The sequence below is a fragment of the Mustela lutreola genome, chromosome 6 (assembly GCF_030435805.1).
Source record: "Mustela lutreola isolate mMusLut2 chromosome 6, mMusLut2.pri, whole genome shotgun sequence".
Taxonomy (NCBI): domain Eukaryota; kingdom Metazoa; phylum Chordata; class Mammalia; order Carnivora; family Mustelidae; genus Mustela; species Mustela lutreola.
The window spans coordinates 88,856,899-88,863,600 of NC_081295.1; the positions used below are offsets into that span (position 1 = coordinate 88,856,899).

Here is a 6,702-nt window from a genome sequence, read left to right on the forward strand (position 1 = left end):
GGTCCGCTGGACTAGGAGACCAACCCAAGGAGAGATCCTACCACCCACCCCTCCCTCCTCTGTCCTCATTCATTCTGCTGCTGTCCCTGTCCCCCAGTCGCTCCCTCTTCCCTCTCCATGTTCTTTCCACCTGTCTGCCCCTGTCCCTTCTGCACGTGCCTGCACACGGGACTGTGTTTGAACCCCTGCTGGGATTCTGTCCCGTGACGCCGGGACAAGGGGTGGCCTCACATGCTGCACACACCGGTGTGGGTGGCCGGTGGCCTCACCCCGTGGCCTGGTCACCTTGCCTACACCCAGGGCTGCTGCCTGCCCCCCTGTGTCGGCACTGGGCCCCAAACCCGGCTGCACAGTGGTGACTCTGACAGGCCATGGGTTTAAATATAGAGTTGCGTATGCAAGACGGGGCTAATTTTAGCAGGAATGCGCTGGAAAGTTTCTGAGGGCTCTGTTCTCTAGCTGTCTCCCCTGTGCTCATCGCTTGCTGGGGGCTGGAAGTAAACCTGCTTGTCTCCGTGCCTTACCTCTCATTTCTCTTTTCCCATCCCCCCTTTCCCCAGTCTTGGGTCCCCAAACCCTGGCCCTGTTCCTTGTCTTCACAGTGCCCTGTCCCCGGGCCCAAGCCCACCCAGGTGCCTGAGGTTCTGACTCCCTTGACTCTCCTCTCTTGTCGCAGGATCTTCCTTTACTGGTCCACCCCCGTGATGTATCCTGTTAGGGAAATGCCCCCGATTCACACACGGACACCATCTGCACCAGGTCAGATGCACACCATCTGCACACACGGTCACCAGGTGCCAGGGACCTTGTTAAGTGCTTTAGAAAGGGTCACTCACTTAATCCTCACAACAAACTCAAGGCAGGCATGTGTCATAGCCCCATTTTCCAGACCAGAGCACAGAGACCCAGAAACGTGTGAGGACTTGCCCAAGGTCATTCAACAGCAAACCACGGGTCAGCACATTCAATCTCTTCCACAGGGAGAACAATGTGCTGTTGTTGTTGTTGTTGTTAAGATTTTATTTATTTGTTTGACACAGAGAGAAAGAGAGAGGCAGGAAGAGAGCAACTACAAGTAGGGAGAGTGGGAGAGGGAGAAGCAGGCCTCCCCATGAGCAGGGAGCCCGATGCGGGGCTCGATCCCAGGACCCTGGGATCATGACCTGAGCGAAAGTCAGACACCTAACAACTGAGCCACCCAGTTGCCCCAGAACAAGTGCCTTTTTAAATAAGAACTGTGGGCAAAGGATGAGGTCCTGTTTGGCACAAGGGAATTACTCCTCAATGGTGGAACTTCAAGGACTAGGATTCCAGAAGAGCACAGATCCTTGCAGTGGGGATGGGGAAGCCGCCTATCTCAGCCTCCCCATGTCCTCCCTCACCCACCAAGGGGCCTAGGGAAAGAAGCCATGCTCTATCTCCATCAAACTCTGCATTCTTTCCTGTTCCTCCCCTGCCCTGCTTGCCCTTACCCTGCAGCACTGATGGAGTACCTACTATGTGCCCAGCACTGTGGCAGGTGCCTTGCTACCGAGACAAATGAACCAAAGGGCAGGGCTGGGCTCTGAGTCCTCCTGGTTCAGCCAGCGGCAGGCGCAAGCCTGGAGTAAACACTCAGCTGCCTTCTCATTGGAAAGGACGACAATGGAGGACAGAAAAGAGAAGACGTTGACATCCGAGGAGGGCTGCACCCCCAGCAAGAAGCTCCAGAAGGCATCAACTCTTCCTCCCATGCTGCTCTGACTGTTCTTGCCGGCAGCTCCAGAAAAATGCCCTGTCTCCCCACGGGGCTGTGTAACAGCGCTGCGTGGTTGTTGTGTTTGAGTGCGAGGACATTTCCCTGTAATGAGGATTAGAATAGTAATGAGGAGGATGACACGCTGTAGTGAGAGAGCAACAGATCTCGGGGGAGCGCTGGCCCGCCCCAACGCGGACGCCAGCTGCTGGCATGTGACACAGGCTCTGCCCCATTAGCCAGGCCTGGAGCCACGAGGCAAATGTCCGCCTCTAGCCACCGTCCCTGGCCCACACCACGGTGCAGGGAGGGTGGCAGGATTGGGGCTGTGGGGCTCTGGCTCAGGCCCCGGCCCTAGGAGAGAGAGGGGACCCCAAGAAGGAGGAAAGGGCCCGGTTCAGACTTCAGACTCCTCACACTCCTTTCCCTTTTCCATCCTTCATTTTTCTCCAAAGTACTAAAGTTCTTCTCATGTACGATATGATTTCCCCATTCGTTCTTCTTACTGTCTCTCTAGTTAAAAGGTAATCTCCATGATTTGTCCCTTGCTGTCTCTCTGGGGACTAGAAGAGTTCATCGAGCATAGTAGGTGTTCAAGAAAGATTTGCACAAGAGCTAATCAATTTGGGTTTCCGTGTGCTGTGCACTGCTGTCATGTCCCAGCACTGCTGGGACTGGAGATGCATTTCCATGTGGTTCAAGTCTTTGTGGCTACCTGTAGGAGGAAGTCTATGCGGTGTGTGTGTGTGTCTACACCAGCTCCCCTCACACCCTACAGCTACTGGAGGATTGAGTGGACTCGGGTGCTGGCTTAAACCTCCTCTGGTGAACTGGAGGGCAGCCAAGGGGTGCCTCTGCCTGCCAGAGGCAGGGAGCCCTGCCCCAGCAAGAAGACCCCTACCGAGGCCCTCTCCCACACCATGTCTCTGGGACAGACCCCACCAGGGCTGTACCCACAGCCAGTTGTGCCCCCCAGGACCCGGGTTCCTGTGCTGACCTCAGGAACAGAGGCTGTGGTCTATAGGAGTGGCTGTCACCCCAGGGTGATGTTCCCAAGTGGGTCTCATGTGCTTCTGATGGAAAAGCCAGGGCCTGTGAAAAATCATAAAAATGGCTCATGCTTAGAGCTGTGCCTGCTAGATGCCAGGGATCGTGCCAAGAGCCTTATGATTCTCACCACCTCCCATGGGGAGGGTGCATATTATCTGGACAGGCGAGAAGATGGAAACGCTGAGGGAAGAAGGAACCTGCCAGGGTCACACAACTAAGGGTGTGAGACACGGACACAGGCACCACTCCTGACGCTTCAAGACCTCTTCCTCTCTTTGAGGACTGCATCCAAACAACACAGTTGGGCTTCCTTCCTGACCCAGAACCACCACCTTGTTCTTGGACAGGAGGGGGACTGGTGAGTGCACGGAGGAGCTTTCTGCTTCCCAAGAGTCTTGTGTGTGGATTCATCACCCAGGCTTTACTGACAGCCGTCCCTGCCCATGGTGGGCACTTGTGTTCCCCAAAAAGAGGGGTTTGAGTCCTCTCCCCTGGTACACGTGACTAGGATCTTATTTGGAATAGGGACTTTGCAGATGTACATCTGGTTAAGACGACGTCCTGCTGGAGTAGGATAAGGGTTGGCCCTAAATCTGGTGACTGGCATCCTTTCAGGAGCGAAATGTACTCCTAGGCGCAGAGACACACTTGGGACAATGGCATGGGATGATGGGGGCAGAAAGAGGGCTGCGTCCCTCTGAGCCCTCCAGAAGGATTGAAGCTTACCTCAACCTTCATCTCAGACGTCCAGTCTCCAGAACTCTAGGAGAATAAATCCGTGTTGTTCTAAACCACCAGGTTTGTGGTAATACGGCAGTGCTGGGAAATTAACACAGCCTCCTTACCCAGCGAGGAAGAACACGGTATGTGCACATGCATGCACACACACACACACACACACACACACAGCAACTGAATGAGCCAATTACTTGGACTCACACTTTCCCTAGGTCACACCAGCCCACGTTCTGTGGCTCCTGTGCAAGGTGCTCCTGCTCACAGCTGCCCCACACCCAGCAAGGCCACAGTTCCCTCTACACATCACCTGCCAGCCCGTCCCTCCTCCGGGCCCACCGGGAGCTCACAGGCGGAAGGGTCCCCGAGGACAGAACCCACCAAACTCTGTCTGAGCCTTCCTTCCTGGTCTCCCCTTCTGTGCACTTGCCAGCCCTCAGGCTCCTGGTCTGACTTCCTTCCTCCTATCCTTCCTCTTGTGCTTCCTCCTCCCTCCTTTCCTCCCTCCCTCCCTTCCCTTCTTCCTCTGCCTCTACTTCTTCCCCTCCGAGTAAACACAGCCCCACTGCAGGCCCTGCCGTGTTCTCGGAGAGCTGCCCATTGCCACCTGTTGCTATGGAGAAGCCTCTTTATCACAAACACTGGGTAAACAGCTGCTGCTGGGAGCCCCTTTCTGCTGGCCAGGGGTTTATTTGGAGAAAGTCAATAAGGAAAAATAAACATTCCGGTCCTGTGTATATATAGCCTTGGGACTAGTGCTCCGCCGTGGCTGGGCCTGCCAGCTCCCCGGAGGGCCCAGCAGGCCAAGCCTCACCCCTGCCTCCGATCCCAGAATCCTCCATCCAGAGCCGGGCTGGGGGCCAGGGAGCCACCTTCCTCGGGATTCAGGTCTCTCCGCAGGCTGTACCCACCCTGCCTGAGGCGGGGCCTGAGCTGAGGCTCCGACCTCCTCTCCTCCTTTCTGGGGAAGGGTGTGACAAAAGGACCCCGCCTACCTTGCCTCTTCCAGGTAACTCGGTCCACCATTTTCCAGAGAAGTCCCTCTGTCTGAGTTCCCCCAGGACACCGGAATTTCTGGGAAGAACTATGGTCAGTTTGGCTTGATTAGGACTCTCTTCTTTGGCATCTGAGTTTTGGTTGAATTCAATGTATTAAGTGTTTAGTCATGCAGCATTCAGCCCGTGTTTATTTAATAGCTGAGGTTATGTCAAGGGATTGCCTTGGGCTCGGCTCCTGCCTGCCCACAAAGTGCTTGTAGTCACAGAGGTTCAGCATCCTGACGGGATCAGCTAGATATTTACAGAGAAACAAGGCACTGTGGGAACTGAGGAAAGCCCCTTACATTTTGTTAATCTCTACTAGGAGCATTAACTCAGTTAATCCCTAGAACAATCCTTCAAGGTGATATTTTTATTCCCATTTTACAGATGGGGAAGTAACTTACCTAAAGTCAATTAGTGGGAGAGTCAGGATTTAAACCCAAGACATCTGGAGGCAAAAGTCCAGGGCTCTAGGGGTGCTCCACTGGTCCAGTTGGTAGAGGATGAGGCTCTTGATCTCAGGGTGGTAAGTGCAAACCCCACATTGCCGTGTTGGACATAGAGCTTACTTTAAAAAAAGAAGAAAAAGGGGGGGCCAGGCCCTAAAGCATTGTGCAATTCTGTCAGACTTGCAATCGGCATGCCACAATCCCTACCCTCAAGTTCGTAAGAGGGGCACCTGGGTGGCTCAGTCGGTTAAGCGTCTGCCTTCAGCTCGGGTCATGATCTTGGGGTCCTGGGATGTCAAGTTCTTGTCAACCGGGAGCCCGTTTCTCCTCTCCCTCTGCCTCCCCTCCCCCTGCACCCGTGTCTGTCTCTCAAATAAATAAAGTCTTTAGGAAAAAAGAAAAGAAGCTCACAGGAAAAGCCCTGATGAAACAGGACAGGCAGTGAGGACAATGGCCAATGAGGGACACCAGTCATTCAAAGGACATCAGTGTGATATGGAGGAACTGGAGCCAGAGGCAGGGATCCAGCTGAGCCATGACTGAGAGGGAAAGAGTTGGGGACTGCCTGGCCGGGGTTAGAGAACAGAAAGACCTGTTCGGTGAAGGGGGAGGAGGCCTGCTCCCCACCCTTGCTTACCACTCCAGAACCCCATGCCTCTCTTCAAAACTCATCAGCAGGCTCGCCACCCCCACTTTGGTCCAGGATCTCAAGCTCTCCCTCCTGCAGCCTCCTTCCTGGTCCTCCTGTCTCCAGTCCTGTTTAGCTCTAATCCACTCCCCAGGCCCCAGGATCTTCCAGAAACACAAATATAATCATGGCAACTCTCCTATTCGCCCTCTCCATAGACAGATGCTATGCCATCCTTGCTCTTCCCCTTTTCTTTTTTCTTTTTTAAGATTTTACTTATTTATTTGGGGCGGGGGTGGTTTGAGGGAGAGAGAGAAGCAGACTCCCCGCTGAGCAGAGAGCCTGCCATGGGGCTTGATCCCAACAACCTGAGATCATGACCTGAGCTGAAGGCAGCCGCTGAACTGACTGAGTCACCCAGGCACCCCTTCTGTTCCTCTTGTCCATGAGCACCTTGAGCACCAAGTATATAGAACCACCCATGTTTCCCAAATGTATGGGGCCCTCCTGAACCTCTGCTTGGCACTTGCTCTTCCTTCTGCTCAGGAATCCTTCCTGAAAAGGAACTTTCAGGCACGAACTTTAAGTGAGCTCCTACTATGCCTGGCACTGTTCTGAGCCCTGGGAACAAAACAGACAGAAGATCCTTGTTCTCGTGGAGTTTTTGTCTTAGTGAGGGATATACACTAAAACAAAACAGAGAAGTAAAACACACACAGTGGTAGGTGAGGCTGAGGGCTGAGGAGAGAAATACAGCAGGGAGGGGGGACAGGTAGAGCCTTAAGGACTCTGTGTTGATGCGAGTGAGATAAGAAACTCTACATCAGGTTTTCTGACGATTCCTCTGACTATTGTGTTGAGAACAGACTGAAAGGGGACAGGGTGGGAGCAGGGAGACAGGCAGGCCAGAGGAACTCAGGGTTCTCACTTCTCCACAAGGCTGTCAGGACTTCGGTCCTCTTTGTCTACCTCACCAGCCCCAGGTCCCCAAGGAGTCCCTGAGAGTCACCAAGTATGAGAGGGCACCCTTCCCAAAACACACACACTGTTCCAGCCAGCATGCTC

The 6,702-nt window shown here is 54.0% G+C and overlaps 1 long non-coding RNA gene across 3 annotated transcripts; it reads right to left on the reverse strand.

Moving 5' to 3' along the window:
• Nucleotides 1-1,008: 1,008 nt before the first annotated feature.
• On the reverse strand, nt 1,009-4,005 carry LOC131833953 (uncharacterized). 3 transcript variants are annotated; one of them, XR_009354701.1, is made up of 4 exons: nt 3,902-4,005; nt 3,512-3,604; nt 2,733-2,827; nt 1,009-1,840 (listed from the first exon to the last, which is right to left on the reverse strand). It is a non-coding gene; the product is annotated as an uncharacterized LOC131833953 (long non-coding RNA). The 3 variants fall into 3 exon arrangements; XR_009354700.1 differs by having other exon boundaries at nt 3,871-4,005; XR_009354699.1 differs by having other exon boundaries at nt 3,512-4,005.
• Between the last annotated feature and the right edge of the window lie 2,697 nt (nt 4,006-6,702).